At 39.6% G+C, this 18640-nt stretch overlaps 1 non-coding gene across 1 annotated transcript; it reads right to left on the reverse strand.

The window, feature by feature from the left end:
• Positions 1–13557: 13557 nt before the first annotated feature.
• TRNAA-AGC (transfer RNA alanine (anticodon AGC)) lies at positions 13558–13630 on the reverse strand. The gene has a single exon. It is a non-coding gene; the product is annotated as a tRNA-Ala (tRNA).
• Positions 13631–18640: the final 5010 nt, after the last annotated feature.

Here is an 18640-nt window from a genome sequence, read left to right on the forward strand (position 1 = left end):
TTCATAAAGCATGTGCTCGAAAAAGTCGTAGCAAAGGAAGCCTACAGCTTCCTAGATGGATTCTCTGGATACAATCATGCATTGATCGATCCCAAAGATCAACACCAAACAACCTTTTCTTAATGGGGAACTTATGTATATACTGCGTCATGCCTTTTGGGCTAACCAATGCCCCTGGAACCTTCCAGTGTCTGATGTGCATGGTGTGCAAGGAATATCTCCATAAATTCCTGGAGGTCTTTATGGATGACCTCTGTGTCAATTCCATGTGGAAGCACATCTTGAATGTTTACGGAAGGTGTTAGAAAGATGTAGGCTCTATCGAGTTTCATTGAACCATCTCAAATGCTAGTTCTGGGTTTGGCACGTAGTCATCCTATGACATATTGTCTCCAAACAAGGGATCTCCACCACTGATGGGACAGCCCACTGCTGATGACAGCAAGGTGCGACTCATGCCACCACACCAACCAACTTTAAGGGAGTCCAATGCTTCATGGGACACATTGGGTAGTATTAGCATTTACTTTTCATGTATGCCGATATAGCTCACCCCCTTTACAAACTCCTAATCCTCTTTGAGTGGACATATGAATGCCAAGAGGCATATAACATGCTAAAGAAAGCCTTGGCAAGTGCTCCTATTTTGAGGTCCTTCAATTGGGACATCATATTTCATGTCCACATTGACGCCTTCACCTTTGCAATTGGGTGTGTGCTGGCCCAACCCGATGAACATAAGATGGATTTCCCCATCAGCTTTGCCAGCCGCCAACTTAACAAGGCAGAACGAAATTATACCACCATTGAGAGGGAAGTGTTATCTATGGTTTACACGGTCAAGAAGTTTCACCATTGCTGGCAACCAAATTTATCTTCTTTGTAGACCATCAAGCTCTTCTATACCTAGTAAACAAACCCTGCACAACCAGAAGAATCACTCGATGGTTACTGATCTTGCTTGAGTTTGACTTCACATTGTCCTCACAGTGTGCGGAAGGACTCATAGCATGTCTTGGCAGACCATATGTCATGCATCCCCAATGGTGAGCCACTGGTGGGAGTCGATGATGTGAGATACCAAGTCTCCACCACGCAACAGATTCGGGGTACTAGCAGCAGAAGTAGCACATCGTGCGCGGGTAGGGGTCTCACACTCGAGGCCTTGCCCACGGATATCCGGACAAGAGACTAATCCATCGGTTTGTCCAAAATCAAAACCGGAAAAACTCCCTTTACCCGGAAAGCATGGGCGATTCCACCAGGATAACTCTTTACTCTAACGTAGTCAAGATCATTACGGATCAACTGATCTGACTGCACCTTTAACGGTACTTGGTCAATTCAAGGAAGAAACTTGCACTTGGATCATTGGGATCAACGCTTTTTTCCCCATCAAGAGGCACAACCATTGATTCCTATCCATAGAACACTTTCTATCCGGGATTTACTTCATCTATCGTAATAATAGAAATTAAAATCTCGATTTACGGATCCATGAGTCCAGCCTAACCCCATCCAGTCCCATGGATTAGCCAACCGCCCAACCACTGTAGTGATGGGATCCAATTAATAATTTGGTTAGGTTTTGTCCCGGGTACCAAGGAAAAGAGTTCCAAGGCCCCCTAGCCGGAAGTTCATACAAACATAAAACTAGTCATACCACTTACACACCCAATATGAAATTGCCTTTTTATTAGCATCAACTAGCTTTAAAACAATCCTTTAATAAAACCATTATGTCACTGATGACAATCCTCAAAGTCTCTGGTTGAATTCTTATTTCCAGTCATTCTTTCATCGGTGTACTTATGGCATCATAGGCAACCAGAATGCCCACCACCTGTTCTCTCAGGGGCCTTTTCCATAGTTCCTAGCTCATAGTAACCGGCAATATATTCATATAATAGAATGGAATCTCCGTGGAAGATCAGCAAGATCAACCCACAGATCCATATAAAAGAGCCATGGACTCATCTGTTGAGGACCAGCAAGGTCAATCAACCAGATCCATGCCCGGTTTCAGAAAACAACTCTTACTCCTTGTTCCAATATCTTCCACGACGCACGTGTGGGTATCTTCGGCGACCCAGAGCCCGAGCACCGTATGGTCAGCACCCTCTAGGATCCTTCGCAGGTGACCTAGCGCTTCACTCATAGGCCGCTTCCTTGGTCCCTCATCCACCGTACCGGAAGCTCACCATTTAAATCGAACCGAGGCTGGTCAAGACCTCGATCGACCTTGCTACGCGAGACGTCCTCGATTGACTCTCCGTCAGCAGTTGCAACTTTATCAGTTCAGTCTTCATGACCTTAATCCTCAAGACGGTCAAAATGCTTCTCCAGCATTCTTGACATAAAACAGTCATTTACAAACAGTCACAAAATACAGTTTCTATAACGAACTCGTCTTTCCATATTATCCACTCTCGGACCACATTACTTATTCCACATTCCATTCAGTGTGTACTCGTTCTCATCCATTCACTCATATAGACTACATTATCTCACATACATCTTCATATTCATTATTCTACATACATATCCATGTTCGTACGTCCACATCATACATCCAATTTCACATTCATATATACGCATCTACATGCATACATCCACATCTACATTCATACATCCATACCTCCATTTCCACATCCACATTCATATTCATACATCCACATTCACATGCATACATCCATTTTCACATCCTCATTCATACATCCACATTCACATACATACATCCACATCCATATCTACATCCATACATCTACATCCACCTCTTCATTCACATTCACATCCATACATCCACATCTACATACATACATCCATACATCCACATCTACATACATACATCGATTTTCACATCCTCATTCATACATCCACATTCACATACATACATCCACATCCGTATCTACATCCATACATCCACATCCACCTCTTCATTCACATTCACATCCATACATCCACATCTACATACATACATCCATTTTCACATCCTCATTCATACATCCACATTCACATACATACATCCACAACCGTATCTACATCCATACATCCCCATCCACCTCTTCATTCACAATCACATCCATACATCCACATCTACATACATACATCCACATCTACATACATACATCCATACATCCACATCTACATACGTACATCCATTTTCACATCCTCATTCATACATACACATCCACATACATACATACACATCCGTATCTACATCCATACATCCACATCCACATCAACATTCACATTCATACTATACATCTACATGTATACATCCACATCACATTCATACAACCATATTACATCCATTCTCGTCCTAACACATCCCATATACATCTTAACACATCCTAACTCATCTTAACACATTCTATCACATCTCATGCACATCTTATCACATCTTTTTACATCTCATACACCTCTTATCACATCCTAATATTTTCCATACGCATCTTATCAAATCTTATCACATCTCATACATATCTTATCACATCTCATACACATCTTATCACATCTCATACACATCTTATCACATCTTTTTACATCTCATACACCTCTTATCACATCCTATCACTTTTCATACGCATCTTATCAATTCTTATCACATCTCATACACCTCTTATCACATCTTATCACATTTCATATCTTTTTTTAAAGAGAATTCTTATATTTGATATAAGATTTCTCTACACATTTATTTATACATAAATTCCATTTAAGGAGACTAACACTTTCGAAATTAAAATCAATCTTTTATAAGGGTCATACACATGGGCATCCATTGTAGACCAGCCTTGAACTCGACGCACATGGTCAAAGTGAATCCACATCTCTTAACAGATTTCCACCAGGATGCATTCTATTCACAAGGTCCAAGCTACTCCCTGGTTCAATTGTGGACATTTTAAATACATCGGTTGGTATGGTGTCTACTTGATTAGGAAATATGATAATGTGAGTAAATGGATATATACATTTGTTTTTTAGATCCAACACTGCATCCAATCCCTTTGCACTAACGAAACTTTCCCTCTTTGCATCCTCTACACACTTTTGAATCCTCCTTTTATCAGAAAAAGTGGAGTCACTACATCCAAGATCTTTTTAAGATCTCTATCCCCAAACTCTACTTGTAACCCCATCATCCAACAACATTTGCATAATAATGTCATGGGCCACAATAACCCCTAATTATTTTGGAGTAGCAAAAGGATTAAATTATGCATGCATTGCAATATTCTCCTCCACACTTTTTTCTCTCCTAGATAAACCCTCTTTGTAAGGGTGTTCATGAAAACCTAAATGAAAAGCACATCTCGTGGTTGAGAAATGGTCACTAGGTGTGTAGTAGTAGATAACTGTTGGATAAGTCCCTATACACTTTGGCATTTGACCATAATGTTTGTGTAAGAGGGACTTCCATATTCAGAACCAAAAATTCCTATCAAGCACATTCTTTTAAGCCTTCCTTTCCATTGTGTCAAGTTAGATCTTGTCATTCTTTCCAATTATGGGCAATTAAGATTCAAGCATTGCGAATAACTGCCACACCTTTTAAGTGCCTGACGGCACCAACAAAAGAGTTTGATGTGCAAGTAATGTATTATGTCCAAACATGCCGATCGTGCTTTTGATCCGTACTAATCATTATAGAACCTGCTCCATAAGGAGAAAGCTCAAAGGTAATATATCCATCATATTATGCAATGGGAAACTCTTCCACTTGTAACACTTCTTTTGCACTACACAGAGCAACATGCAAGCTACTATTTAACACCAAGTTCCCTATCAAATCTAACATACTCTAAACATCAGTATTTTGTGCATGTCTTGCAGAAACACAATCATCATCAAGAACAATTGGATCTATTTGTTTGCCCTAATCAACAAACACTTTATAGAAAGAATGAGCATCTACATCAAGAACGAAGCCATCTTCTCCATTGATAGTGTGGTTATTTATATCTTCATCTTCTCACTATGTAGAGACAATGGACGAAGTGTGACAGAGCATCCCACCAAATCAAAGTGTTGAAGAATATTAGCAAGCTTAAGATAACAATATCTTGCCTCATTCATAACAACAACAAGCTTTTGTCTAGGCGCACAACCACAAACAGTAATATGCCTAGCCATTCAAAATCCTTCACTATGCTAGAGAAACAAGAAATCACTTGCAAAAGATAACATTCAAAACTTCAAAGGCTATTTTTTAATTTTTAATCACCATAGCAAACTTTGCTAGTTAGCGATACTAAAGCTAATGATTATCAAGTAAAGACTGTGGACTCGAAGGTTTAAATTTCATGGGCTTCAAAGTGCAATAATTGATATTTCATTTATTCTCATCCATTGACGATCGTATCAAATATTTTATTTTTCTGTTATGATTGCCAAGCCAATGAAATCCTAGCAAAAATCAGCATTAATTCAACACATGGGCTTTCAAAATCCCACAAAGTGCAATAATTAATATTTTATTTATGCTCATTTAGTAACGATCACCCAAATATTTATTTTTTTGTAATGATTTCCAGAACAATTATATCAGATCTTTGGTGAAAATAGAAGATCTCAATGTCAGGGTATATTGTTGGCCCACGAAGCAAATTAGCCACCATAAGCTAATATATTCTACTTGACACTTCACAAAACTTCATAAATGTGAAGTGCTATAGTCAGGTCCTTTTGTGAAAAACGACATGTATAACAAACCTAAAATATAACCTATTTTCATCTAATTTGCCTTTGTTGAAAAAGAGCATGTATAGCAAACAAAAATATAACCTTTTTTCATATTTGATTTGCATTTGCCCTATCTTCTTCAAAACTAGGCTGCATGCAACAAGGAGGGTGCCATCATCGGCATCAACAACGATTCCCTATCGCCAAGTTAGCCATTGCTTCATTACAATCATATTTTTACCATCGCCATGTTGAAAAACGTTGAGATATCGAGCTCAACTAGTGCTACGACAAACATTGATGACCCACATGGGTAATAGCTTCTGCACCTATGCTACTGGCATGGTTGTTGAGATTATGGTTGATATGCCGCCAGTGGATGATAGATTCTTTGATAGCCACTTTGGATTACTAGAGTTATAGCATAGTTATAGCGCTAGTTATAGCGCTAGCTTATATAGTCAGGTTCACACTATAGACAAACCATTGTATGTTGTTGTAGGAGAGTACTTTCCCTTTATGTATATACTCTTATCTTTTAGTTATATGGTTGTAGAGAAGAGAAGAAGATAGAAGAAAATTCAGCCATCCATCTCTCTCTTGTGTCTTGCACTCTCTTGTGTGTGTGTTTTCTTGCAAAGAACTCAAGCTCTACCTCTCCCCCGCATTCTCTTTATGGTATTAGATTTCCGGTTCGTGTGAGAGCTAAGGAGGAATGCAAGAGGCAAGAACAAGAAAGGAAGGAAGCGGTATACAAATAAGAGAATCATCTCTTCCTCTTCTTGTTTAGGTACAACACCCCCTTGACAGCTTCGGGAGCTACACATCTCTAATTGAGGAGCTATCTTCGCAGTCTTGGAGGTGCCTGTGTGGTACGGGGTACTTTGTATTGAAGTTTTGTAGCCAAATTTGTGTTTGGTGCATTTCAGTCTCCGTTCGATCATTGTAAGATATTTTTGATAGTTTCGAGAAGTTTTGGTAGAGAACTATCTTTGGTCGAAATCTGGTTATTGCAGTGCATAAGTACATTTTGGGAGTGCAGGCAGTGTGTAAGGTTCCTCCCTTCTACAATGGGGGAAACACTTAAGATAGTCCACTAAGTCTTAATTTGGAGAAAATTTCCTATTCATCGACACCTTGACCATGTAGAGATTCAAGGATACGATTCACAGGTAAGACCTAGTTCTATCCCGCAGGGGGAGCGTAATCTTCTAAACATCAAATCACCCATAGGACAGTTGATCATAAATTGGGCAACTACTAGACTTGATTTCTAGAGGCAACGCTTTTTTCCTCATCTTATGCAAGGCACAGTCGCTGGCCTAGTCTTCTAGAATAGAGCTGCCCAAGAACCTATTTATCTAGCGCAGGGCTTTCTCTTAATCTGTTGGAAAGCTACCCGACTAATCGGGTCCACCCGTCCATAGAATAGTACCGTCGGGGTATTCTATCCTCCCACTTTCCACCCTACTCACGCATCAATTTGTTTTCTAATTAATCCTACCACACTGTTTGACATAAATAAACATATTCCTTGATTAAGGCCCTTTTTCACAAGGTTCATTAAAACAGCCTTTTTACACAATGCAGTCATACCAAAGACAAGATATATTTATATAAAAAGTTCATACATGAACCAATTCCATACAAGCCAAACCGGCTCTCTTATTCTTATATTGCCGATGATCTAGAATTCGGCCTTCCAGCCTCTACATGCTGGGCAAAACCCTACGGGACCATACACCTCATCGTCGGCCGCTGGCGAGGACTCAAGTCGGCCTGTCGCCCTCTCAAGCTCCATCGCTCGATCCTCCTGCCCCTCAGAGGGATGTCTGCACACTAGGGTGGGCTTATTTACCGCACTAGCCTGGGCCCTCAGAACTAGGCAGCCTCATAATCTCTCGCCTCAATCGGCGATCCTTATTCTCCCAATGGTATGAGGGATACCTTGGGCCATTCCCGGGCTTTGCTAATAACGACGCCGCCCGGCTACACAAGCACAGAACGGAGTTAGCGTTGAAGCCCAAAAAAAAAATCTTGAATTCTAAAGATAACAACTTTAATGCAATTTATTAAATATAGCATTCACAATTCGTGAAGATAACAATTTCAACGCAATTTATCGAATACAGCATCACATAATTCGTAACTTCATACAATTTTTATGTCGTCATTTTAAAAGGAAAAGATACCATTCATTAACACTAATTTAAGGAAAATCTCTTCTTTAAAAAATTTGACCAAGCTAACTTGGCCACCATTTCCTTGAGGAGCTTGAAAAGGGAGGGCTGGTGCCGCATTGGGAGCATCTTCCCTAATCTCGTTTTGCGCGCTCCTCTTGAGGCAATATTTTGACGTCTCCGAGAAGAGGCCATCTTAGGCGTCGCCTTGTAGAGCTCGCTGCTGCGATCGAAACGCTTCAGTCAGATCTGAATTCTGAGTTCGTTTGCTCACCGTATGAGCAAAAGAGTATGACGCACGAACCCTTTCTTAAGGCAAAAAACCCTTATTAAAGTCTACGCAAATGGAGGGGGGGATTGTGAGATGTCCTTAAGGGTAAAAACGTGGAGGAGGGCTGAGAGGGCTGCTGTAAGTCTATTCACATGCGCGGGGGGAGGGGGAGGGAAGAAGAGTTAAGGACACTGCCTCCTAGCAAGAGGGGAATGGAGGAAAATTGGCCTATCTGAAAAGAGGCAAATGAGGGGGTGTGAGAGAGGCGGCTGCAAGGGGCGGCTGTACGATAGCAAGTACGCTGCGCAGGGACAGACGGCGGTACGGACGACGGTACAACAGGGCATACGCTACACAGAACTGCGTGCTGCCTGTGGAGCACCCCGGGGGTTTATATAGCTGAGAGGTATGGGTGCGGGCGTTGCACAAAGCAAGGACGAAAGGACGGTGTACCTTCAAAGGCTATGGATCAGTGGCCTGCATGGGTCTGGGAGAAAGGTACGATGTCGGTTGTCCGGGAAAGGAGTGGTACGCATGTACCTTATCTGGTATGGGGCAACATGGGTGTCCACGTAGGGGTACGTGTGGACCATACAGCGGGCAGTCGTCCTTTGGTTCTTGGGTGGCCATCGTACGGGCATCCTAGTAAGTGTGTACGGACCAAATTTTGGAACGGGATACCCAAATTTGGAGCGCCCACCTTGATTTGCGTGCCGGACCGCCCCGGGGGGCAAATGAGGGGGTGTGAGAGAGGCGGCTGCAAGGGGTGGCTGTACGATAGCAAGTACGCTGCGCAGGGACAGACGACGGTACGGACGACGGTACAACAGGGCATACGCTACACAGAACTGCGTGCTGCCTGTGGAGCACCCCAAGGGTTTATATAGCTGAGAGGTATGGGTGCGGGCGTTGCACAAAGCAAGGACGAAAGGACGGTGTACCTTCAAAGGCTATGGATCAGTGGCCTGCATGGGTCTGGGGGAAAGGTACGATGTCGGTTGTCCGAGAAAGGAGTGGTACGCATGTACCTTATCTGGTATGGGGCAACATGGGTGTCCACGTAGGGGTACGTGTGGACCATACAGCGGGCGGTCGTCCTTTGGTTCTTGGGCGACCATCGTACGGGCATCCTAGTAAGTGTGTACGGACCAAATTTTGGGACGGGATACCCAAATTTGGAGCGCCCACCTTGATTTGCGTGCCGGACCGCCCCGGGGGGCGAAATTTTTTTTTGTCCGGGAGGTTCTCCTGGTCGTAGGGGTTCAGACCGTTCGTCAATCGAACGAACGCCTGGTCATGCATTTATTAAGGTTTAAAGGTCGCCGTTTTTTAACTAAAATGACTGAAATTTGCGTATAGGCTTGATCCGGTGTCCGTTTTGGATGTTGTAAAATCCTATATTAGGGTAAAATCATATGCAGATTCCAAATTTGGGCTCAGAATTTAAAGATTCTAAGTAGAAATGACTCAAATAATAAAATCATTGATTTTTATACCATAAAAACTCATAAATTTATCTATTACATGGACATTTCTTTATTAGTGAAGATGGGTATGTTACACAGTGTTTGCACATGTATTGTTGATATTGGGTGTATGTACATGTACTTTGGTCAGATCTGGCAACATGGAGGTTGTGATGAAGTACAACTGCAGCAACGGGCAGAAATTGTTTGTTTGCAGGTTTCTGATTGTTGCAGGCTAATATGTATGATGGACTCAATCAGATTGTTAGTGAGAAGTTAGATAAGAATAACTTCCATGCCTAGAAGTTTAGAATGACCAATTTCTTGATGGGTAAAGGATTTTGGGACTATGTCGAAGGAGACAATGAGGAGCCTCCAGAGTTGTTTAAAGAGAATGCAACTCCAGTAGATATAAAGGCATTCAAGGATTGGAATCAGGGTGCAAGGAAAGTCATGTATTGGCTTTCAATCAGTGTCACAGACATGATGGTAGGACACATATAGGATGCCTTGGTCACCCACTCACGATGTGGGGTCATTTAGGAGAGAGCACATCATCTATAAAAAGCAAGATTTCCCAGAGCACCAAAATTAAGGGTTTTTGCTTGCTAGGTCTAAATTCATGACATATTCAGGTGCCATTGAGAAGCCCCAACATAGGAGGTGGACATTTACACCATCATGGATGAGGATATCATATGGCTAGATGGATGGCTTTCATGTTTCATTACATACATATATAGTATGTGGGTCCTGGCTTTGAGTAGCTAGTATGTGGGTCCTTTGAGTAGTCCTAGTTGTAAGCAGCTAGTATGTGGGTCCTTTGAGTAGTCCTAGTTGTAAGCAGCTAGTATGTGGGTCCTAGATTTGAGTAGCTACATGGTTTTCTTCTTTCATGCTAACTTTTTATCTACACCATCATGGATGAGGACATCACATGACTAGCTGGATGGCTATCATGTTCAATTGTTGTACATATGGGATGGCCAGCATACTATGTGGGTACTAGCTTTAAGTAGCTTTTTTTTCCTTTCATGTTGACTAGTTTGTTGCTAGTCATTCACTTGTACTATTTTTTTGGTCTCATATTAGGTGTTTTGTCGATGATTCTCATTCACTCATACCATTTTTTGGGGTTCTTACTAGGTGTTTTGTGTCGATGTTAATAACATCTCTCTCTCTCTCTCTCTCTCTCTCTCTCTCTCTCTCTCTCTCTCTCTCTCTCTCTCTCTCTCTCTCTCTCTCTCTCTCTCTCCGAGAGATATTATTATTAGAATTTCATAGCATCGACCATATTTCCTTGCTTGAAGAAAAAAAAACTCTATATAGTAATCGGAACACATCTTTGAATCTCCTAGATTAAATCCAAAGTCCTAGATTGAGAACAATGAACTATATAGATATTGCAACTTACTATGCATAGCTTTTCCTTGATTAAGAAAAAAATTCTATATAGTAATTGAAACACAACTTGAAATCCTAGATTGCACCCCTAGATAATTAGAAGAACTAACCATATAGTTAATGTGATTTACTATATAAGAGAGGACACTACTATTTACTATATAAGAGGAGATTACTATATGGGAGAGGACTACTATATAATAAAAAGATTGATTTACTATATAAGAGGGGATTACTATATAGGAGAGGACTACTATATAATAAAAAGATTTACTTTACTACTTAGACACACAATTTACTATTTATAATCCTTATGGTATCTAGGAAGATGAATTTACTAGTTATAGAGCCAAAATTTCCTATTTCTAACTAGCAAATCACTATAACTTTACTAGTTGGAGGGCATTTTCGTATATAGTAATATGTCTATCATCTTTTTTACCCATATTGTAGATTTGTCCTTCACTTTTTTACAACTCGCCAACCAAATCTTAAATTACACATAAATCTTTTTTTGGCATTTCCATTTGACACCAAATTTTAGCATTCCCCTCAATGAAAAATTGGAGGAGGTTTTTAAAATAAAAGATAACAATGCTACACGTCTAAGGTGGCTTGGTTCTCGTATGCTCAATGCTCTACTGCATCCACCTCCACATGTAGGTATCTTGCATTTGTTGATATGAAGCATGTTCAAGAATCAAGAGGGTGTGTTCTCCACTAGCATCTTGCACATTTCTAAGGTGGCTTGGATCTTGTATGCTCAATGTTCTATTGCATCCACCTCCACTTGTAGGTATCTTGCATTCATTTGTTGATATGAAGAATGAAAGAATGAAGAGGGCATGTTGTCCCCTAGCATTTTGCACATTTCTTCTTGTTGAGACAAAAAACCTCAAGAATCAAGAGGGTCTGTTGTCTAGTAGCATCTTACACATTCCTTCTTTTTAGGAGCATCTTACACATTCCTTCTTTCAACCTTGGGGTTGGTTTTCATGCCAAATGGACTTTGTTAGCTCAGACACAAATAGGCTTAACATATATATGAGAGATGTAAATATTCCTTGTGCTTGGGTAAAGCACCCCTTTCCGATGGAGAATCTCAGCCGATCCACGATGATCGCATTTAAGATTAGGTACATCACGAAACACACCCTTAATGTGAGATGCCTTCACACTTTGAACTACCAATTCACACTTTAAACTGCCAAGGGTGAATCTTAGGTCTATTTTCAGCCACCACAAACGGAAATAATGTTTTGTTAATAGGAGAGATGCATGCAGATCTAAACGGGAGCTCGGCATCTTGGACGACTCAACAACCGTAGGTATCCACGTTGTTTGCTAACATTAATCAAGGCTATCTAACTTAATCCTAAACACACCCTTAATCTCACCATTAATCAAGGCTATCTAACTTATTCTACTTTAGACATTAACTTAAGTCAAGAAACTTGGATCTAAGCATGATCAAGGCACAAAATTAGCTCCATGATTGATTGAGAAGGATAATAATAATCTCATTGCTTAGAGAGACTCAACAATAATAATCACACACAAAAGTCTTGATTCCATTACTTAAGAACACAGTGTAGCTAAATTTTATAGCTCTAATGAGCTCACAATCTCCACCCAAAAACCTCCTCCATGATGACATACTCTATCTAAACAATTACTTAAGAACACAGTGTAACTAAATTTTATAGCTTTAATGAGCTCACAATCTCCACACATGCTGCCACACCACCCAAAAACCTCCACATGATGACATACTCTATCTAAACAATTCATCTATACCTTCTTCACCTATTCTAAATTGTCCTTCACCCCCTTACAACTCATCAACCAAATCACCTATGCTATATACAACTCATTAACCAAATTTCCTAGCCTCTTGGTGGTGGAAGGCCCTTTTGACCTTTTCCATTACAATTTGGCATTCCCATTTGACCTTAGTCTCCCAACAACACAGTCTCCCAACAATGATGTAGAACTTGACTATGAATCAATGGGTTATTTTTACATTGACCGAGGTATTCTTGCAAGTGGGAGAGTGGGATTGAATCAATGGGTTATTTTTACATTGACCTAGGTATTCTTGCAAGTGGGAGAGTGGGATTACCACAAGTTGAGCCTATTATATATGGTCCTAAATTCTAAACTCAATTCCATCCTAAATTGTTGAGCCTAATATGTATGGTCCTAAATTCTAAACTCAATTCCATCCTAATTGTTGAGCCTAATATATATATATATGGTCCTAATTTCTAAACTCTAATATATATAGTCCTAATTTCTAAACTCAATTCCAAGCTAATATTTTTGAATATATGGTCCTCGACTATTTAAATTGGTGGCTTTGACTTAAATAATGCGTGAGAGGTTTCCAAATCTTAAGGTTTCGAGCATATATATATATAACATAATTTCTATCATGAAAAAACCAATTTCGTTGATGGTGTAAGCTTTGTTCTGTTCGGAATCAAAAGAGCAACACGGCCGACGCTTTGTTCTGTGTGACGATGTCAAAACAAGAGGCAATCTCGACTGGAGATGCGGGGTATCGATCCCCGTACCTCTCGCATGCTAAGCGAGCGCTCTACCATCTGAGCTACATCCCCGGCATGCATGTTGAGGTATTAGTTTAATTATTTATCTAAATTAGTTACAACACGGTCATAATCCAATGGTGTTGTATTAAAGGCACAAACCAATTATAACACGAAAGGCTTAAAAACAAGTTCCTCTACCTTAAAGATAGACTCGATGAGCGTCTATATATTGCCCCCTTTTTGTGAGGGAAAATACAGAAGGAAAGGAGCTTGTAGATTTCAAGGAATGGGTCTTACATGCAGAGGTTTTCGCCCACCGTGGCCCTCCCATGAAAAGAATATGTGCACCTAGATGGCTATTGATGACGTGACTAAGTGCAGGTGCTAGTAACTATCGTGAGTGGCTATTCATGCAAAGATATACTTGTGAAGTGCAAATACCTTAGTGAATAAATCAAGTACTGTGCATTTGGTTATGTGCATATGCTATTGGCTGATGATGGGGGACCATGGGGCTTGATCTCGCAAAGACTTAATTTTTTTGATGATGCTCTAAGAAAGACATCAATCTAGATGATGACATGATGGAAAGGGAGCTCAAAGTAGCACTCCTCTAGTCATTTTTGTGAGCTACCATCTACTTCAAGGAAATAATTGTTAAGAATAACAACACTCCTATTGTTAAGAAGGAAAACACTCCTATTCAAGACGTAGCACTAGAGGAGCTTAGTGCCTCTTTACTTAATAAACTAAGCTAATAATTGAGAGTGAGAAGACAACTGAGGAACATGTAAGGGCATCCTCATTTGTACCTATGAAAAGACATGGTTTGGTGTGCGATGTGTTGACGAAACAACACCACCATAAACTCCCTACGTTTGAGGAAACATGCATTTGGAAAATTAATCAGCATAATATGGTCAATTTCAACCCCTTTCTCTACCAAACAATCAAAGATGACTATTAGCACTATTACGACCACCAAATGCAAAACACACAATTGCTACTCCAACAACTCATAGCACTTTAACACTGCTCAAAGAGTCGTGTTATGAGTTTGGAAGTATACTTACCACCCCTTGCTTGCAACCTCAATCGTGTGATATTAGGGTTGCTCCTATTTATCACGTTATGGTAAAAGAGTTGCGCAAATGGAGAACCGAGAGTTTGATTATTATAAAGCTTTGGTAACAAAAGCAAGCTATGTAGAGGTAGACACATGGGAAGGGATGATAACTAGATCACAATCTTTAGTGGATCTAGGAAGAAAATAGCCTAAACGTCAACATCCAAATCCACTTAGGGTGAAGCCTAGGAGCCTAAATCCTTTTAGGAGTCCATGGCAACTTATGCTAAATCCTTTCATGTAAACAGAGGAAGAGCAATGCCCAATCAAAACTCAAACACCCAAGGATCATGGCGAGTAATTAAACCCTCTAGATGAAAAACACCAACTTAAGAAAAGCACAAAACTTGATCAAAGAATGTCAAGAGAAGTTTTAAAAAATTTATTGATAAAGAAACACACATGGTTCACTCGAATTCTATGCTAGTTTATTAGGTAAGGCAAAACATTTAAAGGACTCGATGGTGGATGGCCAATTATTATTAAAAGGGGTAGAGAAAATAGTGGATCCTACACGAGCTCAAGGACCACATCACAACACCCATTCAAGTGTCAAAAAGAAACAGAAGCTACCAAATGTGCCCCATTTTAATAAACTAAGACATTAATTTAAAAGTGATGAATTGAATGTGGTATTACATGGTATTCCTTATAAGGGTTGGTCATAAACTACAATCCTAGATAGCATTGTTGGTGTCAACATAGATACTAAACATTTTTAGGAAACTTAGGGTAAACCATACATAGAGGAAACAAACTTGGTGTTTAAGGTGGAAGACAAAAATACAGCTAGACCCATTGGAGCCTTGAGATTTTAACATACCTATGTTATAGTGAAATTCCACCAACAACCATATCTTATGATGTGTGAAGATGACCATAGTTGTGAAAGGAAAGGTTGGTCTCCATAATTAGGATACTTACCTTATATTCCTTAGAAGGAAGGGTTAAACCCTAAAGGTGACTCTAGGAAATTGGAAATCCCATCCAATGAGTGGAGGTCTTCTCATAGAAGAGTCAGATACAACAACAAAATCAACTTTGGAAAATGTTCTTCGAACATATCAACAACCCTTAGAATACAAACATAAGTAGCCAAAGTATGTGTTGATCTTGAGGAGATCTTGAGGTATTTGACAATTGGATGCATCTCTTTGAAATTATTGACATCCTTCTAAATCATAGAGGAACTATATTGAAGAAAGACCAAGAAGAGAAAATTGCACCACTATGCATGCTAGTACTGGTAAAAAAATCTTTGAGTTTGTTGAACCAATATGGCTATCTTTAACCACAAGACTCTCAACCTAGATCCTTAACCGCAAGAATCTCAACCTAGGCTTATGAGCCAAAGGCCAAGGAGAGTGGACAATAATAAGTGTGTGAAAAGGTACCATGGTATATGGGCCCAAGGCCAAGGAGGGTGGACAATAATAAGTGTGTGTGAAAAGAGGCCATGGTATATAGGCCAATGTAAAATTACTAATCATAATTAACTCATACTAATCAAGATTACAAGCTATTAAGCTTTCATGAACCTTGCCTTTCTCTTTGTCCATGGATGGTGCTCCTACACCCATGTTGTCGCACCATGCCTTGAGTGGCCAACCCTAATTATTGTAGGACAAAAGAATGCCAACAAGTATATGATAAGGTTAAAAAAGAATTAGGAAGTGCACCCATATTAATTTCTCTAAGGTGGGACATAATCTTCCATATTCATGTTGATACACAACCTAGAGAGCACAAGATAGATTTCCTAGTGAGCTTTGCTAGCTGCTGCCAATCAAATGATCTTGAGCTATAAAACCACGGAGTAAAAGGAGTTGAACCTTTTTTGTAACATTTTTTATTCAAGGCCAATGTTGAGAGTAAACTACCTTACAAGGTAGTCCTAACATTTGGCTATATTTCAAGATCCTTTTATGTATTATATTTATGATTGTGGGAAACCTCAATAAATTAGTATTTTCACATTACATAAGCTTAGCTCATGTTGATTACATTGAAAATTTGTTATATTATTGAAAGCTTTAGATTTCTTTGCTTTACCATCATTACGGTAGGAGTTTTTCTTTAAAAAAATTTAAGCTTAAAATTTTGCCCCTCAAAATTTGGAAATGGCAATATTATCTCTTGCCTCTATAAAAGTAAAATACACGTGTTAATTCCACATGCACTCATTAAGTCTCTCTTGTGCTCTCTTGCTCTCTACATTCAAGAGTAAATCCCCCCATTGCCCTACCTTGAAAAACATATACAAATGCACACACACAAGTACATACACACACATGCATATACACGTACACACATGTATGTACATACACCCACACACATAGCTGCATGCTAAAGGGAATCTATCTTGTGATTCTTTTTCATCAAAAGAATATCGGAAATCGCTATGCCTGTGAGGCACTCTAAAGATTTCCAGCTTGAGGAAAAAAGTGTGGGGAATCGTGGAAACATCCCTTAAAAATAGATAAATTTACCACGTGTGTGTGTGTGTGTGTGAAATTTATATATGTGAGCCACTATAAAGATTTCCAGCTTGAGGAAAAAAGTGTGGGGTGTCGTGGAAACATCCCTTGAAAATAAATAAATTTACCACATATATATATATATACATACATACATACATACATACATACATACATACGTGTGTGTGTGTGTGTGTGTGTGTGCGCGCGCGTGCACCCCAAATGAAGCTGCCAACGGGATCAAAGAGGAGCTTATCTGATTTCAATTTGAAGTCTCCTTTTTTGCATTTGAAGTCTCCTTTTTTTTAATTTTAAGAGTAGCTTTTACTATTTAAAAAAAAAAGACTTTAAACACAAATCTGATGTTCAATATCAGATTGGTGTTTAAAGCCCCATTTCAAATGCATTTTTCTCCTCATTTAGATATATATGTTGAAACCATGATATTTCATTGGTGATGTGAGACTTTTCATTGGTAAATACATCTTCCTTTCTCCAATTGAAGCATACGAAGGTTATTTTGATTATTTAAAAAAGATTATAGCTTCTAAAACTCGGTGTCACACTTCTTGAATATAATTGAAATTAAATTGTGCCTCTTTGGCAAACTCCCAATCAAGCTCAACTTAGGAGACTGTAACACTCAAGTTTTGAAATTCAATTTTCAAAATAGTTAAAGATCGTTTAAATTAAAAATATATATATTATAGATTAAAACCATAATGTATACAATGAAAGAAAATGTATCTAGTTGATGTGTTTCAAAATTGTCTTGATTGGTCCCCAAGGTGGTAGCCTAGCGGAGATAAGACTTTGGACTTTCTACTAGAGGTCTCGGTTTCAAATCCTCTTGGGGATATCTTATACTAAGGATGTGTTCATGTGTGCAGGTGGGCACGTAGGCAACCATCCACACCTTAGGCCGTCATCGTTCGATTGTCATGGCACATTCTTCCACCTTGCCATGGACATCAAAGATTGTGACTCAACTTGCGACGCCCAATTCTACCAAAGTTGTGCAAGGTGTTCACTCCAATCGATCGAGCGGCTAACTTGTGGGCTTCATCCCGTGGCTTGTCCAATGCCTATAAAGTGGCCAATATTTGGAAAAGGTGGTACCCCCTCATGATAATTGGGTGTGTGTGGTTAGTATGGTGTGTGTGTGTTGTGGAGGTGCTATGTAGCCAGGTGAAATTTCCATGTGCGACTTGAAATGAAATAAGACCTCATGTTTTTTTTTAAAAAATCTTGATTGGGATGTGCTCATCTCATTTATGCATGATCTTCTTAGCTTCTTAAAAAAATGTTCTTCTCAGCTTCTAAAAACAATGCGAGATAATTGCTCAATAGTTAGCTCCAATAGTGTATCTAGTGCAAGCTCTATAGGATGGCTAGCATACTTTGCCACATGAACCCCTAAGATGCATTTTAACATGTTGGGTCATCCTAAAGCTACCATTGCCCATTCTTGCATTC

Source organism: Cibotium barometz, chromosome 39 (assembly GCF_041138505.1).
Source record: "Cibotium barometz isolate CiBa-2024 chromosome 39, ASM4113850v1, whole genome shotgun sequence".
NCBI classification, from domain to species: Eukaryota; Viridiplantae; Streptophyta; class Polypodiopsida; order Cyatheales; family Cibotiaceae; genus Cibotium; species Cibotium barometz.